The sequence below is a fragment of the Dermacentor albipictus genome, chromosome 5 (genome assembly GCF_038994185.2).
Source record: "Dermacentor albipictus isolate Rhodes 1998 colony chromosome 5, USDA_Dalb.pri_finalv2, whole genome shotgun sequence".
Taxonomy (NCBI): Eukaryota; Metazoa; Arthropoda; class Arachnida; order Ixodida; family Ixodidae; genus Dermacentor; species Dermacentor albipictus.
In genome coordinates this window covers 49,436,800-49,459,475 of record NC_091825.1, presented here as the reverse complement: position 1 = coordinate 49,459,475, position 22,676 = coordinate 49,436,800, and the positions used below count along the sequence as shown (strand labels likewise).

Here is a 22,676-nt window from a genome sequence, read left to right as displayed (position 1 = left end):
AGCCACTGTCTTCGCGCCTGTGTCTTGAAGCTGTCGTCATACAGTCGTCATACCAATGCTGTCAAGCAGTATTCATCATACGGCCATCATTATTCCACCGACATCATTGCTTCGTCGTTGCATCGTGGTTAGCGCGTAGTCGTCACAAAGTGGTTGTCATGCCGTCAATCTAATCAGTGACCATGGCAAGTGAATGCCTTTGTATAGTGCTTCCCTACATGAGACAGTGTATGTCGCGTGTAGCTGAAGCAACGGAAGTCTCAGGATGATCACGACCGATTCTTATTAAACGTCTTCAGCATTATGACGTGTCGCTAATTGCTCGAAGGCTAATGGCATTACCGCGTACATACATGAGACATGAGAGCGGTTCTGCCCTTATTCTCATATAATTTCTTTTCAGACTGCACTATCTCCACGATCTGGTCACAGTGTCGTGGAGTAAGCCCACACTTCCAGTAGCATTATGTGGTGCAGGCAGTTCGAACAAGCGCATCGAGGTTTTATTTGTCTTTTTGCTCTAATTACGAAATAGTAGGGTTCCCTAAATTGCTCGAACCAAACATTGTGCGTACTTTTTGTTCGAAGCATCACTTCGACGCTTTTTTGTTTTACGCGCACTATCAGGTTGCAACTTTTCTCAGTTGGCGATTGGTGAGTGGTCCCCAGATCCCATGAACTTTTAATAGATCTGTTGTGCTCAAAGAAGACCCTGTCTTTAAGAATGAAGTTTATTAAACACTGGTTCCTAGGTGCGTTTTTGAACAACTTTCGCGAACACACACATTAGGGAAAAACGTTTGCATACATTGCTATGATTCCCTATTTAGGCATTCAAAACTTGACATGGAATTTAATAATTTGTGGACAAATTATGCTCAGCAGTAAGTGCCCTGCGCGAAACTTAAAGGTGGGCAAGACAAGGGGCAAGGACACTTCCGATTATCAATCAGAAACTTGTCCAATCAGCCAACATGCATACTCAACACATGCTTACACGTGGTTATGCGTGATTTTCAGTGCTGTACGATGACAAAACAATGAAAGTCGCATGTGGGTGAAAAGTTGCTAAGATCTGCGGTTGAAACTTTTGTCACATTTTCCGAGTAATTTTTATCGTACTGTGAAACAGCAGAACAATGGGGCAGGTCATACTACCAATATCAGAAATAGACCGCTTTTTGAATAAACAAAAAGCGCCGGTGAGTACCAGAAAGTACAGCGCGCGGTGAGCATTTTCATTGATGCATGATGCATGGAAAGAAACCTTTATTCTAAGCAGAATCGTGCAAAATTAGACTGATTTGGGTGCCGGACACATACTCAAGTTCCGTTCTGTGCTTTCCAAACTCTAGTTCACAACTTACGAAATAAATAAATGTGTGAATACTAACGTTCACACACAGAATTGCTCATCTTGTACAAATATGCTGGGGTATCTGGTCAATACCTTCCAGAAGTACGAACGATGCGAGACAGCTACCTTCTATTCCGGTATTCTACTTCGGCTGCAACTACTGCGCATTTGGTGGCTGGGCGCGTTCGCCCGGCCGCGTCTTGAGAGCGATCTGCGTTGGGGCAGAGTCTAGATACCTCGGCGGGGGCTCGTACTTTTATGCGTGCTGTGTTCTCGACGCTCACATTTCGTTCGTTGAAGCGATAGACAGCAGTAATGTCACTTCGCTCACTGCTGATGCCGTGTTTCCTCACGCCAGCGTTTTCACAGCGAGTTTCCGCGGCCATTGTGTCAGATGTGTTCGTGTTTGCTCGAGAGTGCATGGCACCATGCTTCTTAATTTAGTTAACGTGCCTATGTCTGCAGTTTGAAAGGCCGATAAAACTACTATCTTTACTTCGTATAGCTGTCCACTAATTTGCTATCACAATCGATGCTTTGCCTTTCGGGCGAAACTGCGACGTGTTTTAACGACTTCACATAGCTTTCACGAAGTTCTTTGGATCTGCATAATTTTTGTTAAGCGGATGGCTCTGTTAGGCTATTGCGTCGCTCCTGTTCGGTGCCAGTGGTTGGTGGTCACCGGTAGGATTTAGGCGTCGATACTAAAGGCGCTTGCTTCCGTGCCGCGAAGTTTCTTTGCGGGTCTGTCGCTGAACGTCAACGGTGAAGATATAATAACAAAACAAAAACCTTGGTTTCAGACTTAGCTCTCACAAACTAATGACCTCAATATATTGAAACGGTGAAACATAATTTCGTGAAATATTGTGGAACTGTCAGGGTGATGGCGTAGAATACAAACATAAGAAACGGACGATAATGCCTAGGATGACGTGCCGTCATAGCATCGACTGTTGAGCGGCAACACAGTTGTGCGTATCAGTGAATATTTGCGCCTTCCGGCACGTCATGCCTCCAGAAACGGTTGGGGCACCTCAACGTTTATAGGCTTTTGTGTAGTGGTCACGCAGGCCGTCCGTTCGTCCCACAGTCAAGGCGGATGCACTTCAATAAGGCACTATGTGGTTATATAAGCGGCACACAACGACAACTCGCAAGCCCAAGCACCGTAAATTTGAGAGCCGAGCGCCAGGCCAGAGAACATCTCTACCCTAAAGAAAAGAAAAAAAAACATCTGTGGGTCTGTGGCGGGAACGGGATTTGAACGCGGTAGCCCCCGCATGGGATGCGTATGCTCTACCGCTAAGCCACCGCCGTGGTCTAGGAACAAGGCTCTTGAAGGAGTCTTTGAGCGCGTCATTCCTTTGCCAAGGAGAATTGCTTTCTACAAGCACTGGGGTTTACATTGGGAGATATTAGGGATGGTTTATACAAAATTTCTATTAGTGAGGATACGATTGAGGTCCCCCGGCTTGATCTAGGTAAACAACGGGACAAAGATAATAAAAATGCTGCGCGCAACTAAATACCGTGTTATCCTCCGAAAGGCGAAAAGTTGATCGCAATAGCAAAGTATTGGACAACTACACGAAATATAGAGGGTAATTTTAGTGGCCCTATAAATTGAAGCAAACTCTCGTAACTAAATTGCGTAGCGAGGTTTTACGCGCGCACTGTCAAACAGGAACATATTTTATTTGATGACCACACACACTTGCTGTCACAACGCTCAGGCAATAAAAATCCCAAGCAAATGCTAGCTAGCGTTTTCTGCTGCCTATAGCTTCAACGCGTCTCCGAAACTTGCGATCGCGCGAGCTCCAGCACTTTGCTTGCGAGAACACAGCCCACAATAATTATTACGCCATATCGAATTGCCTAAGCTTTGTACAAACCGAAGATTGCCACCAAGACAGGTCGCACGAGTCTGCCGTCAGCCGAGCCACACAAAGCAACGGCGGGCCAGACAAGAAAACTCGCATCAAGTGTGAAGGCAAAGCAAGTTGTGTATGGTCCCCTATTTAGCTTTGAAACGTGATGATTATTAGATATAAAAGAAAAATTACCTCACGAATGTCTCCACTGAAACCGACAAACCCAAATTCATGGTTTCTTTCACTAGTAATACTAAATTTTTTTTTATCATGTCGTGCTATACTGGCAGGATGTTGAAGGTTACCAGCCATTTGCACCGCTCCAGGCGTTGACTAGTATCTTCGTTGGGCGGCAACATACGGCTCTTGCGTTGGAGGCAGTAAAAGAAGTCGGCCTTGACCACGCTAGAGCGCAGTAGCCGCTTTCGAGCGAGCCGTCAGCAATGGGGCCCCAGTACTAACGCAGGATCTAAGAACTCGCAGAAGCACTTTGTCGTTAATTTACGTGTTTCTCCGAATGGCATCTATCTTCAAAGATATTGGTTGTAGATTCTGCATCTGGATTGGCTTTTTAGCCTTGCGAATCATTGTAATAACAATCTGTTGTCACATTGACGGTTGTTTTTCTTCTTTCCAGCATTTTTTTAGATACGCCAGCATGGCCTCCCTTTCCTTGCATCCTGCTTGCACAGAGCTCTGTTATTATTCTCTTCATTTCCTCGTGTGTTACCAATGCGTAATCATTCTTTGGCGAGTTCCTCAGCCCTGTCACGCGCAAAGTGTATTACATTGTATCTCAACAAAAATTCGTAATTTATGAAGTTAAGAGATTTATTCCTTATGATATTGTAAATGTACATAATTGGTAGCTTTTATGTAATAAAGAACCATTCAAAGCAACCAAATAAAATAAAGAGAGAATGTCCATAGAGATATATATGGCTTCTTAAAAATGCATGGGTAAGCTTATAGTAGAAGTGGGCCTACTTAAATTTAGGTATGGGTCAAGTTAAAATTTGGGATTGGCTCAACTTGAAATTTGGGAGTGGGCCAACATGAAATATGGGGTCGGGCAACTTGAATTGCCCACTTGAAATTAGTGGGTGGACCAACTGGAATGTGGGGTGGGCCAACTTAAATTAGCTGCTTGGCCAACTTAAAATTGAGGGGCTGGTCAACGTGAAATTTGGAAATGAGCCAATATATAGTTTGGGGGTGGCCCGACTGGAAGTTTGAATCTGAGCCAATTGAAATTTGGGGGGGGGAGTCAACATAATTTAGGGGTGGGCCAACTTGACATTTAAACATGTGCCAACTGAAATTTGGCGTTGGGCCAATTGATATTTGGGGGAAGCCAACTTATATTAGCGGGTGGGCAACTTGAGATTTGAGGATGATCCAACTTATTTTGGGAGAGGGCGAACTTCAATTTCGGAATGAGCCAATATGATATTTCGAGGTATGCCAATTAAAATTTCGGGGTGCGTCAATTTAGGTCTGAGGGTAAGCCAACTTTAAATTTGTGGGAGGGAACTCTTAAATTTGTGGGTGGGCGAACTCACCTACGGGGCAGAAACCTGGAGGCTTACGAAAAGGGTTCTACTCAAATTGAGGACGACGCAACGAGCTATGGAAAGAAGAATGATAGGTGTAACGTTAAGGGATTAGAAAAGAGCAGATTGGGTGAGGGAACAAACGCGAGTTAATGACATCTTAGTTGAAATCAAGAAAAAGAAATGGGCATGGGCAGGACATGTAATGAGGACGGAAGATAACCGATGGTCATTAAGGGTTACGGAGTGGATCCCGAGGGAAGGGAAAAGTAGCAGGGGGCGGCAGAAAGTTAGGTGGGCGGATGAGATTAAGAAGTTTGCAAAGACGGCATGGCCACAATTAGTACATGACCGGAGTTGTTGAAGTATGGGAGAGGCCTTTTCCCTGCAGTGGGCGTAACCAGGCTGATGATGATGATGATGATGATGATGATGATGAACTCAGCGAGTAGGCCAACTTAAAAATGCTCGAGTGTTGGTAAACTTGAAATTTGGAGTTGTGCCAAATAAATATTTGGTGGGCCACCTTGAAATATGGGGTGGGCGAACTGAAATTTGAGTGTAGGCCAACTTGAAAGATGGCGTGGACGCACTTAAATTAGGTGGTGGGCTAACTTTAAATTTGGACATCAGCCAGTTTAATTTTGGGGTAGGCCAACTTGAAATTTGAATGTGGGCGAACTGAAATTTGGGGGTGGATCAGGTTGAAACCGCGGAGTGGGCCAAGTGAAATTTGGAGGTGAGCCAACTTAAATTATGGGTTGGGCTTCCTGAAATTTGAGGGTGGCCCGTCTTAAATTTGGGAGTGGGTGAGATTACATTTGAGGGTGGACAAATATGACATTTTGAGGCAGACGAACTGAAATTCGGGGGTGGGCCCACTTGAAATCTGGCGATGGGTCAACTTGAAATTTGGGGGCGCCTCAACTTGAAATTTTGGGGTTGGGTCAATTTGATTTTGGGGATGGGACATGTTGTAATGGGGGGGGGGGTAGGTCAACTGAAATTTGGGGTTGGACATACTTAAGTTTGGGGTGTGTAAACTTGCAATTAGAATGTGAGCCTACTTGAGATTTTGAGATCGCCCAATGTTGAACAGAATGCCGCTGAGCGTCCTTCGAGTTACGAACACCTCGCGGGCAAGGGAGCGCGTTGAGGCGCTTGTTGGGTTTTTATTGGGCCTTACCGAGGTGTAGTCAGAACGCAGGTAAGAGCTTGTATGGACAAGGAACGCGCGCATAACAGACTTGCGAGAGCGACAGTGAGGGTGACATGGCTTCACGGCGATGCACTCTGCCTTCATGAAGCGCCTCGCGCCACCCGCCGTGGTTGCTCAGTGGTTATGGTGTTGGGCTGCTGAGCACGAGGTGGTGGGATCGAATCCCGGCCATGGCGGCCGCATTTCGATGGGGGCGAAATGCGAAAACACCCGTGTACTTAGATTTAGGTGCACATTAAAGAACCCCAGGTGGTCAAAATTTCCGGAGTCCTCCACTACGGCGTGCCTCATAATCAGAAAGTGGTTTTGGCACGTAAAACCCCATAATTTTTTTAAGCGCCTCGCGCCATGCTGCGGCAGCTGGTGTTACCTTTCGACCACACTTCTCCGTTGAGGCGTGCTCGTGCCCAGCGTTCTGGCTCAGTTTATTTAAGGATGGGATTTTACTTGCAGAAACCACGATTTCATTATGAGGCACGCTGTAGCGGGGGGCTCCGGAATAATTTGGGCCACATGGGGTTCTTCTACGTGCTCCTAAATCTAAGTACACGGGTGTTTTCGCCATGCGCCCCCTTCGACATGCGTGTGCCGTGGCCGGGATTCATGCTTAGCAGCCCAACACCATAGCCACCGGCTGAGTTGTATGAGTGGATTGAAGGTACCGAACACAGTGAGAAAATCTGAATATTGTCTACTAAATCCCAAGCATTGTTTGCCACCGGAAATGCCAGGGGTATACGCGATTAGTCTACGAAAAGCAAGTAAGCAAAACTAACCAAGAAAATGTCACAGGCGAGCCAAAGAATGTATACACGTTAGTAGACAGTTCTCCGAATTTCAGTAGCTTTTTCTAACGAGACAATTAAGGTAATTGCCATCTCCGCCGTGGTAAAGGGTCGCTGAAGTTGCGGGTTCGGTTGAAAATTAAAGATTATCTTTGCGGAAACGATGGTGATGCCGTCGTTATAGCCCAGGAACTTGGGCTTGATCTCTCGTAGATGGTTCCATGTCAACCTGTGTTCGTGCTGCATGGATGTTGCCTTACGTGCTGTCTCGAGAGAAGATACCCTCGAGGATGACTCGCATTTCCTTGGTTCTCAGCGTGCCCTGTACGTTGGTGCAGTTGCGGAACGGGGTAGTGTTTAGGCCAGGAATCTTTCAGGCACAGGGATGAGTACGTGAGGAAATAGGAGTGACAGATAAATTGTTAAATTTACATGATTTACACCGGCTCTAGATATAGGTTTCCACTCCATGTAAGAGCAGTTTAAATGCCTGAGCTCACTCCATGCCAGTACACATCTGGTCACCGTCACTGTTCCGAAGGCATCCGCTTTTAACGCAGCCGTCTTCCCTAGATGACTAGACTAGGAAATCTCACGACTGTGTCTCGGCCAATCATAATCGTCGAATCGTTCGCAAAATCCTTCCCATGACGTCGCACCTTTCAGCCGGATCCCACCTCCAAACTTGCATTGTCGCCTCCACATACAAGCAGCCATGTGCCAATTTAGGAAACCGAAGTTCGCGCAGTTTCCACGGAAGTCTTCGACGGTGGCTCCTTTCATCAATTAGCGGGCTCTCCGTGAAGGTCAGCTTGTCAGGGTCAGGAGAGTGGCATTCGCAGTTACCTCTGCCATAGAGGGAGGCGGTCGTTGTCGACTTGAAGTGAGCTCCTTTGTTTTCGCGTCACAGTCTATGTCGAGCCCTCCGCCGTCTGGGCGCGCGCTGGTGAAAGAACTGCCTCGTGCGAAGTGTCCAAGGAATGCTTATCGCCGCTTCTAGACGTAACGAAGTCTTCCGCCGCCATTATATTCGACCTGAGGTTGACCAGCTCTCAGGTTGCCAAATCGTCGGTGTTGAATTGCGACCTCGGGGTCTTGTCTAGAATTAATGGCCGATGACACACTGCTGCTCGGAGGCCCAGCATTCGCTTCATTGTGACCTTCTCTCTTGAAACACCCAAGCACACACCCGACCACTGGGCACATGAAGGCGCCGTGCTCGCACCGACAGTCATCGGGTCTAGTGAACAAACCAACGCAACTGCCTTTTATAACAAAAGCACCAAATTCACCGCCATACCCCTGCGCCTTCGCTGAAGACCACAATTTTGACCACAGGCCACAGGCCAGGGCCTTCTTGCAATTTCCGACATGGAAGTGTCGTTCCCCGCCACAAAGCACCATATGGCTCGCAAGCGTCCACAATGCGCTTAAATCCACCATGCTTCGCTTGACCCAATATATGGACCCAAAGCCTTTGTACTGCCAAAGCGAGCGCCCAAGTTCCTCTAAGTTCAACTAAGCCATAATATCGCTTTGCATGAGACCAAATGTCAGAAACAGAAGAATGCGATAAAGAAATGGTAACTGAAATATCGTACCCAACAAAAACACCATGAACAATCTGTTCGTACTCTACATCCGTTATTAACACACGTACTAGTGCCGCTGAGAGACATATTTGCTTATTGGTTGTATTATTAGACTCACTCTCGCCTTGCGGTGAAAATTCTTAACACATACATGCGACTCACGAACATTTTCTTTCTCTTGTCCACAAAGGATACCCACTAAATAAATAACCAAACAATTCTCGGTAAATTACGTGCTAAAAACCAGTCAATAATTTGCGCTCATTTGCAAGCACTTCTACGCGTGCTCTAAGGTAAGCTCAATATGCTGCCTCGTTAAATGCACGTGCGAAACACGCACCACCGCATTGCTTCATTGTGTCCACGCAGGACATTCGTGAAAAGTATGGTATAAACACTTTCTAAAATTGGGCCGTTCAAACAATGGCTCCTCTAAATAACACGTTTTACATTCAAAGAAAAATCTTGCGAAGCCTTCCGAAAAGGAAACTCATACTCAAGCGCGCCACTACAGGTTCTTATAAATTATCTGGGCTTGACGCTGCTTGATTATCTTACACAAAAAGAGGCCTATGTGGTGAAAAGAGAAGATAAAGAACGACGTATTCAGAAAACTATATTTTAACAATTTATGCGTTCGCAAACCATCTCTTGCAGAATATTGATGAGCTTCTGAACTAAACACTAAGCAAAGCTCTAAACTCACTTATCGCAACGATCTTGACATCTCGATAACGTCTAGCCTAACATTATAAATAAAGGAACAAACAAAGTGTATCCACATAACCTGTTTACCGCTTTGCATTAGGAATAGCCTACGGTTGCGTTATATCTTTAATCCATATTCGAGGTGGACACGGTTCCAACATTCTGTTTGTCAACCAGGGAATACAAAGGGCACGTAGGCCATCCCCTCACTGCAGAGCCCCGACCTTGTGCATGCTGGCAACACGCTAAACATTTCGACAGAATCGCCAGTCTGGTTGGGAAATTGATTAGGACTTTTAGACTGACTCCAACCAATTAAGTGAATTTTATTAGCCCGACGTTTCGGAGCCCATTCAGCTCCTTCTTCAGGGGTGGTCCTTCGGGGATGACTGCGTGCAGCTATTTAAAGGGTCTTTTGTAAAAAAAGGAGGGGAGAGCACGTAAGATGGGGAGACACTTCAAAGACGGGAAGGGCGTGGGAAGCAAAAGGGTTGAGGTGGGTGCAGTGGTGCTGGTCCGCTGAGATGACCGGTGCTAAGGGAGCTTGGCCGCGTGAGTACCGTTAACGGGAGGCGACGGGGGATGTTGCGGGGCAGCGCAGACGTTTTGGTGTTAGTGAACTCAATCGGGAATTACCTGGCTGGACGTCCTTTTCTTCTTTTCGTCATGCCATCAAGGCCACGGATATACACCGAGGGCAGGTTGCCCTTGATGCGGTTTATGTTACCCCCCGATGTCTGAATGTCCCATGACTCCATTAGTAGTCTTTATCGCTAGTTCGTCCCTGTTTGAAATATTTGTCTTTCCTGGAAAGCAATTTTCTGGTCGGCGTCTTCAGAGAGTTCAGCGGCGGCGCTGTGTATACGATTGAATTTTCTGACGTCGTTCACCCGTTGTCGGATTCTTTCCTTTAGATTTTTGGTTTCCCCGATGTACGACGCCGAAAAGTCGGCACAGCTGAATTGTAGACGACACCTTGAGCAATTCACATACAGTTCACGTATGAGCGCGAAGAGAACGGATCGCTCCTATTCTTAAATGTACAAGTTACACCAACAGACAACATTCTAAAATTTTCAATCTACCAAATTCCAAACCACACGGGCCGATACCTTCACTTCGAATCCGGCCATCGGGCAAACCACAAGGTGCTGTTGTAAATTATTTATTCAAAAGAGCCGAAACTCATTCCTTATCGGAATCGGAACGAAAGAAAGAAAAATGAACGGTTCTCAACGAACCTAAAAGGGATGGCTTGAAAGGTCACTTCATTCGAAAAACAACCCGACAACAAAAAAGAAGAAACCAACTACGGGACCTTCATCCGTTGACTTCTCCCCAACCCCAGAAACGAGTGTCCATCCCGTACATCAGAGGTACCAGCGAAGCGCTCAACCTAATGTTGAAAAAAGAAGGCCTCAAAGTGGCGCACAAACCGATTAACTTTCAATACCCTCCTCCCTAAAGCAAAAGTTCTTCCACCAAAAGAAAAAAGCCAAAGGCATCGTCCACAAAAATCAGCTGTGCCGACTGTCTGGAGCTGTCAAAAGTTACTCCTATATAGAGAGAAAGCCAGTCATCTTGTTCAACTGCAAGTGGTGTCGGATCGGGTTCTGTCCATGTCTGCGTCCATCGGAGGTCTCGATCGTAGGCGTTGATCGGAGCACTTCGCTCGTCAGCGACCTCGCCCCCAAAAATGTTTTCCCGGTGGGGACTGGGTGATCGCGTGGTAGAATACCGCTGGGGCTGAGGTGAAAATCGTCTCGGAGACGGTGACCGCAACTGCCACCCGGCAGGCGGTGGAAACCGCTGCTGAGACAGGCAGTCCTCACTGCCCAGGGATCGCTGACCGTATCGGGGTGGTGGCGAGTATGCGGAGAAGCAGCGAAGTCCGAGGCACTGGTATGGGCACTGGGGGTACAAGTGGTGAGCCTCACCGCAGTGGAAGCACAGAGGTCGGCGATCGGTTGTGCGCCAAACATCCGACTTGCGAGGTGATGTGCGTCTATAGTCGACGTAGTGGACTGGTTGCTCCGGTCGATGGGCAGCTGGAGCGGCATGAGCCAAGGGCGGCGGCGTGTACCCAGCTTCGCAGTACGACATCGGCTGCGCCGGCGGAAGTGACGCTGTAGGAGCAGCACGAACGAACAGTGGCGGAGAGCAAATAGGCTGCCTTAAGGCTTCCGCGTAGGTTGCTCGTAGGTATTCAGGAGGTCCACCCGCAGAATTATCAGGAGGCAAGCTGTCGCGGAGGACATGGTGCAGTTCGTCCTTGATAATACTTCTAAGGGAGCTTACCGTAGGGTGCAGTGTTGGTGTGACGACGGCCTTTTCCAAACCTAAGCGCACTAGACAGCGCATGCGCTCTCACAGACAGTCATTGTTGCCTCCGATGGTCATGAAAATGTCAGCAGTGGACGTGCTGTTCATTTGCCGTTCATACAGATTCGACCGATACAGAAGCATACTTTCTATTTTCACGGCCTCGGGCAAGAAATCCATGACTGTCGTCGGAGGGCTGCGCACGGAGACCAGCAAAGAGTTGCTCCTTCACCCCGCGCATCAAATGACACTACTTCTCCTCCGTCATTCCTGGGTCAGCTCGTCTAAAGAGGTGCGTCATGTCTTCGATGTATGTGGTCACCGAGCGACTGACTAAGACGATCACAGAGATGATCTATATGTACGTACATCGACGTTCAACAAAATACATGGGATCGGATCTTGCCTTACATGACCTTCGCGTATAACACCGCCGTGCAAGAGACGACGCGATTCACATCATTCCGCCTTCTCTACAGTCGCGAAGTCCAGACGATGCTGGGTGCTATGCTGTCGTGTTAAGACGCTGAGCACTTGATAACTGACGCCTATGAATTTGCTGAGCGTACTGAGGTGGCAGCGGTGGCGTAGAGGTAAAACACCTGCCTCGCGTGCAAGAGGTCCGTGGTTCGAATCCCGGTACCGGCATTTTTTCTAACGGGCAAAAAAAAAAAGAAATCCGCGTGTTGATAAAATTGCATAAAAAGGCCTGGAGTGTGGCCTGATCTTGGTGACCAGAACCGGTAACGCACTCCCTCATCAGAGCAGCATTGGCCACCCTGGTGCAGTACTTGGAACAACCTCCTATATGAACACATCAATCAAACCCCGGCCCTCAGTCCCCAGCAGCTGCGAAACAACTGACCACGGCGGCGGTCAGACCTGCGACACAGCAGAGGGTGCTAAAAATCCCTGGCTCCGGACAGGCCGCCATTGGAATATGAACCTAACAACGTTTAACGCTAGAACGTTATCTAGTGAGGCGTGTCTAGCAGTGCTATTGGAGGAAATAGAGAGGAGTAAATGGGATATAATAGGGCTCAGTGAAGTTAGGAGGCCAAAAGAAGCATATACAGTGCTAACAAGCGGGCACGTCCTGTGCTACCGGGGCTTAGCGGAGAGAAGAGAACTAGGAGTCCGATTCCTGATTAATAAGAATATAGCTGGTGACATACGAAAATTCTGTTGCATTAACGAGAGGGTGGCAGGTCTTGTTGTGAAACTTAATAAGAGGTACAAAATGAAGGTTGTACAGGTCTACGCCCCTACATCCAGTCATGATGACCAGGAAGTCGAAAGCTTCTATGAAGACGTGGAATTGGTGATAGGTAGAGTGAAAACTAAATACACCATACTAATGGGCGACTTCAATGCTAAGGTAGGCGAGAACCAGGCTGGAGACAAGGCAGTGGGAGAACATGGCTTAGGCACTAGGAATAGCAGGGGAGGGTTATTAGTAGAGTTTGCGGAACAGAATACGTGAATACCTTCTTCCGCAAGCGGGACAGCCGAAAGTGGACGTGGAGGAGCCCTAACAGCGAGACTAGAAATGAAATAGACCTCATACTCTGCGCTAACCCTGGCATCATACAAGATGTGGACGTGCTCGGCAAGGTGGGCTGCAGTGACCACAGGATGGTAAGAACTCGAATTAGCTTAGACCTGAGGAGGGAACGGAAAAAACTGGTACATAAGAAGCCGATCAATGGGCGGTAAGTGGGAAAATAGAGGAATTCTAGATCAAGCTACAGAATAGCTATTCCGCTTTAACTCAGGAAGAGGACCTTAGTGTTGAAGCAATGAACGACAATCTTGTGGGCATCATTAAGGAGTGTGTAATGGAAGTCGGTGGAAACTCCGTTAGGCAGGATACTACTAAACTATCGCAGGAGACGAAAGATCTGATAAAGAAGCGCCAATGTATGAAAGCCTCTAACCCTATAGCTACAATAGAACCGGCAGAACTTTCGAAGTTAATCAACAAGCGTAAGACAGCTGAAATAAGGAAGTATAATTTGGATAGAATTGGACATGCTCTCAGGAACGGAGGAAGCCTAAAAACAGTGAAGAAGCTAGGAATTGGCAAGAATCAGATGTATGTGTTAAGAGACAAAGCCGGCAATGTCTTTACTAATATGGATGAGATAGTTCAAGTGGCTGAGGAGTTCTATAGAGATTTATACAGTACCAGTAGCACCCACGACGATAATGGAAGAGAAAATAGTCTAGAGGAATTCGAAATCCCACAGGTAACGCCTGAAGAAGTAAAGAAAGCCTTGGGAGATATGCAAAGGGGGAAGGCAGCTGGGGAGAATCAGCTAACAGCAGACTTGTTGAAGGATGGTGGGCAGATTGTTCTAGACAAACTGGTCACCCTGTATACGCAATGCCTCATGACCTCGAGCGTACCGGAATCTTGGGAGAACGCTAACATATTCCTAGTCCATAAGAAAGGGGACGCCAAAGACATGAAAAATTATAGACCGATGAGCCTACTGTCCGTTGCCTACAAACAATTTACTAAGGTAATCGCAAATAGAATCAGGAACACCTTAGACTTCCGTCAATCAAAGGACCAGGCAGGATTCTGTAAAGGCTACTCAACCATAGACCATATTCACACTATCAATCAGGTGATATAGAAATGTGCGGAATATAAGCAACCCTTATATATAGCTTTCAATGATTACGAGAAAGCGTTTGATTCTGTCGAAACCTCAGCAGTAATGGTGGCATTGCGGAATCAGGGTGTAGATGAGCCATACGTAAAAATACTGAAAGATACCTACAGCGGTTCCACAGCCACCATAGTCCTCCATAAAGAAATCAACAAAATCCCAATAAAGAAAGGCGTCAGGCAGGGAGATTCGATCTCTCCAATGCTATTCAGAGCCTGTTTACAGGAGGTATTCAGAGACCTGGATTGGGAAGAATTGGGGATAAAAGTTAATGGAGAATACCTTAGTAACTTGCGATTCGCTGATGATATTGCCTTGCTTAGTAACTCAGGAGACGAATTGCAATGCATGCTCACTGACCTGGAGAGGCAAAGCAGAAGAGTGGGTCTAAAGATAAATCTGCAGAAAACTAAAGTAATGTTTAACAGTCTCGGAATAGAACAGCAATTTACAATATGTAGCGAGGCACTGGAAGTGGTAAGGGAATACATCTACTTAAGACAGGTAGTGACGGCGGATCTGGGTCATGAGACGGAAATAATCAGAAGGATAAGAATGGGCTGGGGTGCGTTTGGCAGGCATTCTCAGATCATGAACAGCAGGTTGCCATTATCCCTCAAGAGAAAAGTGTATAATGGCTGTGTCTTACCCGTACTCACGTACGGGGCAGAAACCTGGAGGCTTACGAAAAGGGTTCTACTCAAATTGAGGACGCCGCAACGAGCTATAGAAAGAAGAATGATAGGTGTAACGTTAAGGGATAAGAAAAGAGCAGGTTGGGTGAGGGAACAAACGCGAGTTAATGACACCTTAGTTGAAATCAAGAAAAAGAAATGGGCATGGGCAGGACATGTAATGAGGAGGGAAGATAACCGATGGTCATTAAGGGTTACGGACTGGATTCCAAGGGAAGGGAAGCGTAGCAGGGGGTGGCAGAAAGTCAGGTGGGCGGATGAGATTAAGAAGTTTGCAGGGACGGCATGGCCACAATTAGTACATGACCGGGGTTGTTGGAGAAGTATGGGAGAGGCCTTTGTCCTGCAGTGGGCGTAAACAGGCTTATGATGATGACTGAGGAATTTCGGCAGCTCCCGCGGCTGCACACAGGCAGCGGCAGCAGGCAGATGTACGACGCTACACATCGGCCGCAAGGACGTGTCCTAGAACAGAGGAAACCAAGTTTCGGTATGGACTCCTATTCAACGCCGTGGCCTCTGTGAAAAGTTGCTGAGCCGGTATTTTTGTCCGTATAAAGTGCTACCCCGCGTCAGTGATGTTAACTACGAAGTGGTCCCGGAGACAAGATCGCAGACATGGACCCGGACAAAAAGACAACCAAGCTCGGACACAGTTCATGTTGTGCGCCATCGAGCCGTACAGAGTGCGTTCATAATTTTCTCTCATTCACACTTCTTTGTTTCTGCTTTTCATTTGCCTTCGTGAGTATGCCTCTCTGTTCATTATCTGTGCCAGTGGCACGTTTCGTTTTCTTTCTTGTGATTTTGCTTTGTCTGCGTTGTGTTATCTTTTTTTTCGTTTGTTTGTTTTAATTTTATCCCTTACGCCTATTTAGCAGCATCGAGACGATGCTTTTGTTCGGAAGAGGGGATAATGCCACATGCAGGTAGTGGGTCGAGAGCAAGAGTGGGTCGATCCCAAATGAACAAAGAAGACCGCGCTGCTCTTTCCTGTTCGCGAGCCCACCCCGACGGACGCGTTTTCCAACCAATTAGCTGCGCGACCCTGAGAAACTGCACGGTAATGGAGAGGGAGGAATTCGCCGTAGCTGCAGCGGCGGCTGAAGGTTACCGCAGGAACAAATCTCCGATAATTCCAACGAACTCCAAAGCAACATGCAGGAACTACATACAAGGCAGAGTTAAAGGAAGCACTGAGAATCCTCCTCAAAACAGAGCCTCCTAAAAAAAATACGAAAGATAGGATCTACTGGATACCGGCACACACCGGGATAGAGGGCAACTCAAGGGTCGACCACCTAGTTTGCGAACTCACTCACCGAGCAGGGCAGTCGGAAACCCTAGACGACCCCTTTGCGGTGGAGCCGACGTATGCAGAAATACCCAATGCCTACAGATTACAGAGGAATGAGACTTAAACACCCCCACCCCACACATCGCTCTCACAACATGAGGCAGTAAGCTGGCGAAGACTGCAAGCAGGTACGTTCTTCAACCTGCACACATTATACAGTACGTTCCCTACCCAGTACAAGGATACATGTCCGTGGTGCAGGACAACCCCCACGTTATAGCGCATCACGTGGGAATGCAAGCATAATTTCGCATTCCAGAAAATAAATAACCCAAGTGCGGAACAATGGGAGGGTCTGCTTACCAGCAGCGAGCTCGCAGCCCAACGGGCAATTGTGCAGCACGCCTGCGAGGCAGCAAGACTCAGCGGTGCCCTGGAATAGGGGCGCCGACCTTGTGAAGCGGCCAGGACTCAAGACATGAAGACACAGGCCCACCACCAATCTCTATGAGATATAGAGAAATAAAGTTTTTCCATTCCATTCCATTCCAGGAGCCAGTTCTTGGCGGTTTATTAAACCCCCAAGAGTACTACTGAAGGCTCGTGACAATAGTATCTCGTCGCGCTCGATCCGGTGCACACCAACGGGCTCCTCGCCAACTACTAAATGTGCAAACTACCCACATCGCATCTGAATGGGCCTTTAGGGTCACATGGATTTGTCTCTCTTTCGACCATCGGTAGTACCGTGCCTGCTACTTCATCGCACCTTCGGTGCGCCAGTTGTGGGGGTGCCTGCCATTTTTGATGCTTTGCCTGCTGAATGTGTTATAGCTTGAATCGCTTCTTCTTGTTGCCTTATCCATTCCTATCTTTTCAATTACTGTTCCTGCTGAATGGCTTCCTGTTCATGTTCTTGTAGAAATAGGTTGCTGAAGTATTCAAAGTATTCCTCATCACTGCTGCTTTCTCAAACTGCTCTACGAATTTCAGCTTCTCACCTTGTCTTCCTCTACCTTTACGTCGCACTGTTGCAACAAGCTAGCCTTCGTCAAACTCATTAGGTCCATGGCCGCTACGTTAGGCTTTGGTTCAGTTATTTCATAGTACTTTTTGCGAAACCAGCTAAATTGCAGTACAAGTAAAGAACTATCAGCGGTTTAATTCTGTTTTCCCAGGTGAATATGAAGCCCGGCAAATATAGCATAAGCCAAACGCTTATCAAATGAAGTAACACCAAATTCCCAAGTTATCCTCCACCGTATTGAATTAACTGCAAGAAGTCGTAAATCCGTAGTCGCCTTCAATTGATTAGAATTAGGTGGATCTCGACGTCTGCATTACTCCCACAGAAGTGTGAGGTCTGGCTTGAGTAGTTGGTTGGAATTTATGCTGAAGGCTGCTTTCTGCTGCGACACGCTACAGCTTTAGCATCATTATAGGCAGTCGCATACGCTATGTTGGCTTTTAATAAGCCTAGGATGAACGATCCGATGACTCTAAAGTGCAAAGCCAGGCACGCGCCGTGTACCATGCAGTCATGATGCCCTGCATTCATTAAGCCTTTTGCGAACCAGTTGTAGATTGGCGTTGGCTGTAGGTTCCATCTGACCCCTGATATCCAGTCACTCGTGAATCAGATCTTGGCTGCACGATCCATCTCAACGCTGTTTTCCAGCTGTTGCTGCTCGGGGTAGTGTTAGGCCATGAATCCTTCTGGCGCAGAGATGTGTACGTCGGGTAGTCGGAGTGAAAGATAAAAGGTTCATGTTGCAATATTTGCACTGGCTCCAGATTGAGAAGCCCCCTCTATGTAGGAGTATTTTAAATGTCTGAACTCACTATACATCAGCTCACACATCTCAGCACATGTCAGGACTCCTCAGGACACCGTCACTTCATGAAAAGCATCCACTTTTAAAGCTGTCTTCCCAAAGGTATTAGATTGAGGCGCATGCTGTCTATATCGGCCAATTATAATCGTCGAATCGTTCGCAAAATAGCTCCGCTGTTGCTCAATCGCCCCCGCATGGAAGGCAACCGCATGTCAATTTGGGAAACAGAAGTAGACGCAGTTCCAACGGAAGTTTTTGAGGTTGGTCCCCTTCATCAACTAGTGTGCTCTCCGTGACGGTAAGCTTGTCAAGGTCGGGATAGTGGCCTTCGCGGTAGTAACCACTTCCATGGAGGACGGCGGTCGTTGCCTCGAAGTGGGCGCCTTTGCTTGCGCGTCAGTCTATGTCGGCACGCCTTCTGGGCCCACTGATGAAAGAACTTTCTCTGTATTAAAGCGAAGGTTTGTTTGCATCTTCTCCCGACTTCCTACGCTCTGCTGCTGCTTTGATTGTCTTGACATGCGTGCCGCTGGGTTTCTTGCAACGCCACCAGATGGCACTCGCCTGCTGCTCATGTGTTTCGTGTGTGTATTTTTGGCCTTTTTAGACATTACAGGAGCCTACGACAACGTGGACCGCAACATATTGTCGGATATCCTGGAAGGGGAAGGCTTAGGTAACGATTTTATACAGCTTTTGAGAGAGATTTACCTAGAAAATACCGTTTGCGTTGAATGGGAAGGGATGAGGAGCGAGGAGAAAGTTCATATCAACAACGGACTGAGGCAGGGGTGCCCTTTATCCCCGCTGTTGTTTATGATGTACATAGTGAGGATGGAGGGGGTGCTAGAAGGAAGTAATATCGGCTTTAATCTCTCATACAAACAGGCGGGTACAGTAATAGAGCAGCAACTCCCAGGTTTATTTTATGCGGACGACATTGTGTTGCTAGCTAACAAGCAAAGTGATTTGCAACGTCTGGCTAATATCTGTGGACAGGAAGGCAACGATTTAGGCTTGAAGTTTAGTGTTAGAAAATCAGGTGTTATGGTATTCAATGAAAACAGTGAACAGACAGTGGAGATACAGGGCCAAGAAATACCTCGGGTAACAGAATATAAATACCTTGGTATATGAATAAACGAGGGCAATGGATATATGGAAACACAGGAAAAAACCATAACAGTAAAGGGGAAGAGAAATGCAGCCATAATGAAGCACAGAGCGCTATGGGGATGCAATAGGTACGAGGTCCTCCGAGGCATGTGGAAAGGTGTAATGGTTCCAGGACTTACTTTTGGAAATGCGGTTGTTTGCTATAAATCGGGGGTACAATCAGGACTCGACGGGAACCAAAGGTCAGTGGGTCGCCTCGCATTGGGCGCTCACGGAAAGACTACAAATGAAGCTGTGCAGGGTGATATGGGCTGGACTAGTTTTGAAGTGAGGGAAGCGTGCAGTAAAATTGAGTATGAAGATTGGCTGAGGAATATGGAAGAAAGTAAATGGACTGGGAGAGTGTTCAGGTATCTGTACAGGAAAAACATTGATTCACAGTGGAGGAAAAGAACTAGGAAGCTTACCAGCAAGTATGCGGCCTGTAGGGTGGACAACACAACAGCAAAGGTCAAGCGGAAAATCAGAGAAGCTGAATTAATCTCATGGGTGGCGGCAATGGAAAAGAAACCTGCCATGAGTAACTACTTAAGAGGAAAAAACGAAATCCGCAAAGAAACAGATTATGATAACTCAAAGGGAAGCTCATTACTTTTCGAAGCGGGATCAGGATGCCTTGGAACACGCACCTATAAAGCGAGATATAAGAAGGAAGAAGAAGCATGTGATTGCTGTGGTAAAGCTAGGGAAAGTACGGAGCATGTTTTATTAGAATGTGAAGACGTCTACCCAGCAGTCGATTTAGGCACCACTGGCCTCCTTGAAGCCCTTGGGTTCAGAGGGAGCATTGGTAAAGTAAACATGTCCGCAATAGACATTAGTAAGAGGCGACTGGAGGATTGGTGGAAGAAAAGTAGGGAAACGACAAAAGACGGAGACGTACAAAAGCACAGTTCGCAATAGGGGATCAGAAAATTTGGGCGTTGTAGTTCATAGTGTTTTTTTATTCTTTTTTCATTGTTTAACCTAGGTAGAATATTAGGCAGTATAGTAGCAAGAGCTTGGTGGCGCAACCCACCACCCCGTTCCAAAGGGGACACTCATAACATCCATCCATCCATCCATGTGTGTGCGCGCGCGCTGTTTGGTTTTTTGCAGCACCACCAGATGGAGCTGGCCTTCGCACACCCCGGCCGGCGCCGCAGCTGCAGCGTTTACCTTTTTTGTGGATATGGAATAGGCAGTTCCTGCTTTCATGTGCTACAGAAATTCAGGTGCTGGGGTGTGGAAGTCCCGTGCTTGGCTGTGATATTCTAAACGTTACAATCGTCCATAGGCAGAAGAGAGCGCTTGGAGCTGGCCTCTCAACAGCGCGCTGGCCATGTATGGAGAAGCAGAACGTAAACATGCGCCAACAAAATGGCTACAAAACGTGCACTCAGCCTCGAGGATACCCAGGCTCGAAAGAAGCGCCGCACGTAACAGGAGCGTCCTCACTGCGCAGCGAAACGCGGCGCAGGCCGCGAATCTATAAAATATTTTTGTGAGTTACGTACAGCCTCATAATTCAATTAAAGTTTAACACTTCTGTCAAAATGGGATGTGCCATGTGAGACAGTGATAATGCTCAACCCTCACAGACATTACGAACAACGACGCACAAAGCCTCGGGCAAATACGTCTCCCTTTGTGTTCTGTAGAATACGCCGAGAAATACCAGTGGTAGACGGAAAGTAACGTTTAACTTGAACTCACCACTCTCGTAATAGACTGAGCGCTCAAGAAGTTACACATTCGGCCACCAGCATCACAGCTAACTGTCGTTAATCAAATCAAACAGCATGCAAAGTTTTGCTTACATCAATTCCTACAGCACGTGGGATCCGCATATTTTCTCCACTCTTTCTTCCCGCTTCCTCGCGATATCTTGTCGTCTACATCTTGTCTTAATATTCAAGTCCTTTCTGTAGCTCATTGTTTTGCTGCGTCAAGGAGGTCATGGTGTTTTTATGGCAGAAGTACGGATCCGAGACTACCAGGTTGTTGTTTAGCTTCCAGCACCGAGGGCACAAGTAACATCAGTCCAACTAAGTCTCTGCTTGATTTAGCTTCAATTGTTGCTTTGGCGTGGCTTCTTGCTTTGGCTTCTAATTCGACTCATGCTTCGGCTTTCCTGCTGCTGCGTGAAGTATGCACTCTCAATGGTCCAGTCTCATTGCCGGCGAGTTGTTGCCAGCCTTTCTTTGGATTCATGGTCGTCTTTTTTTGCGCACTGGCTTCGTTCCTTCTTTAATTCCTAAGGTGGAGCCGATATGAGTTTCCTGCATTTCTTTCTTGCCATCCCATGTGGAATGCCGCGCACCTTGCATTTGAGTTCTCAGCAGTGACCACCTTTGGGGTGCTTGGTTTCGCGCTTACTGCCAATGTTGTTCTTGTTGGGACAGTCAGCTTGTTGGTGTCCTATTTCCTTGGAGGCCCGTCAATATTAAACAGCCTTGCAAAAGAGATGGCATCTCATATATTCGCAGGTGACCATAGCGTAGAAAGGCATATGCGGGTCCTCTAACGTGGTGATGACCACTGAAGACAACCTTCCAAGCATTCTTGCACGGAGTATCACACACTTTATGTTTGCCTTCAGTGACCTTATGAGTTCTTGTTCCGTTGTTCTCGGGTGACTCTTGTGCACGACTCGTCCCACCGTTCTGGGATACGCTTCATGCACGGTACAATCTGGTAGATTCTGGGATTTAGCTGGGTACTGTTTACTCCCGCTAGTTTGCATACGAGATCGGGGCTGAGTGTGCTTGCTAGAATTAGGTTCCCACTGGGTTTTGATGAGGGCGGTGGTACAGAAGTCGTAAAAAGTCATGGCACGCACCTGGGCCATTCCTTTCTCAATGTCCTGCCGTGCCAGCCGTGCGGATTTTATGCTTGTCTGGTCTCTATATGACTTGTAGTAATCCTCCGATAGGGGTGGCGACGGTTTCAGGACAGGGTTCTTATCCTCCTTGACCTGAGGCGCACTTATGCGGATCTTGTCGCTGTTCGGATCTTTCGGGTGCAGTAGCTGTTATGTTCATCTGAATAGTTATTTCTTGGTAACTGATTACCGCGGTGGCGTACTATCTATTCGGCGACCTCTATTTTATTTGAGTGCCTGTTGTCGTACTTCCATGACTCATTTTGATTTTGTTTCTTGCTTACGCGCTATCTGAACTTCGTTCTCGTTAACTCTGATACGCATAAATAAAAACCCAGATAAATGGAGAGGAAAATGGCACCACATAGCTCATATATTAAGAGTATCGCACGTGTAGTGCGAAGACCTCGGTTCTATGCCCACCTGCGGCTAGTTGTTTTTTCGTCCACTTTCATTTTCATTCATTGACAATTTGTACAATTTCAATGAACTGAACAAGTAATTTCTCTCCGCTTTCCTTGTCATTATCTGCTGGCTTTATATGGCTGTGATGTAGATAAACCGGGTCCAACATTTCCGTTTCTTCTTATACATATTGTATATATGTGGGAAGCAGACTGGGAATGGAATTTACTGTGAGTGTTTAATAAGTTACTCGAGCGGCACGAAATGGTTGTGTCAGCATATGGAAGATATATACACGAGCGGCACTAAATGGT

General features: G+C 47.1%; 1 protein-coding gene across 1 annotated transcript in view; it reads left to right on the top strand.

The window, feature by feature from the left end:
• The window catches only part of LOC135899229 (membrane metallo-endopeptidase-like 1), an 81,957-nt gene that overhangs the window by 6,566 nt on the left and 52,715 nt on the right, over positions 1-22,676 (top strand). The gene's annotated exons all lie outside the window — the stretch shown is intronic.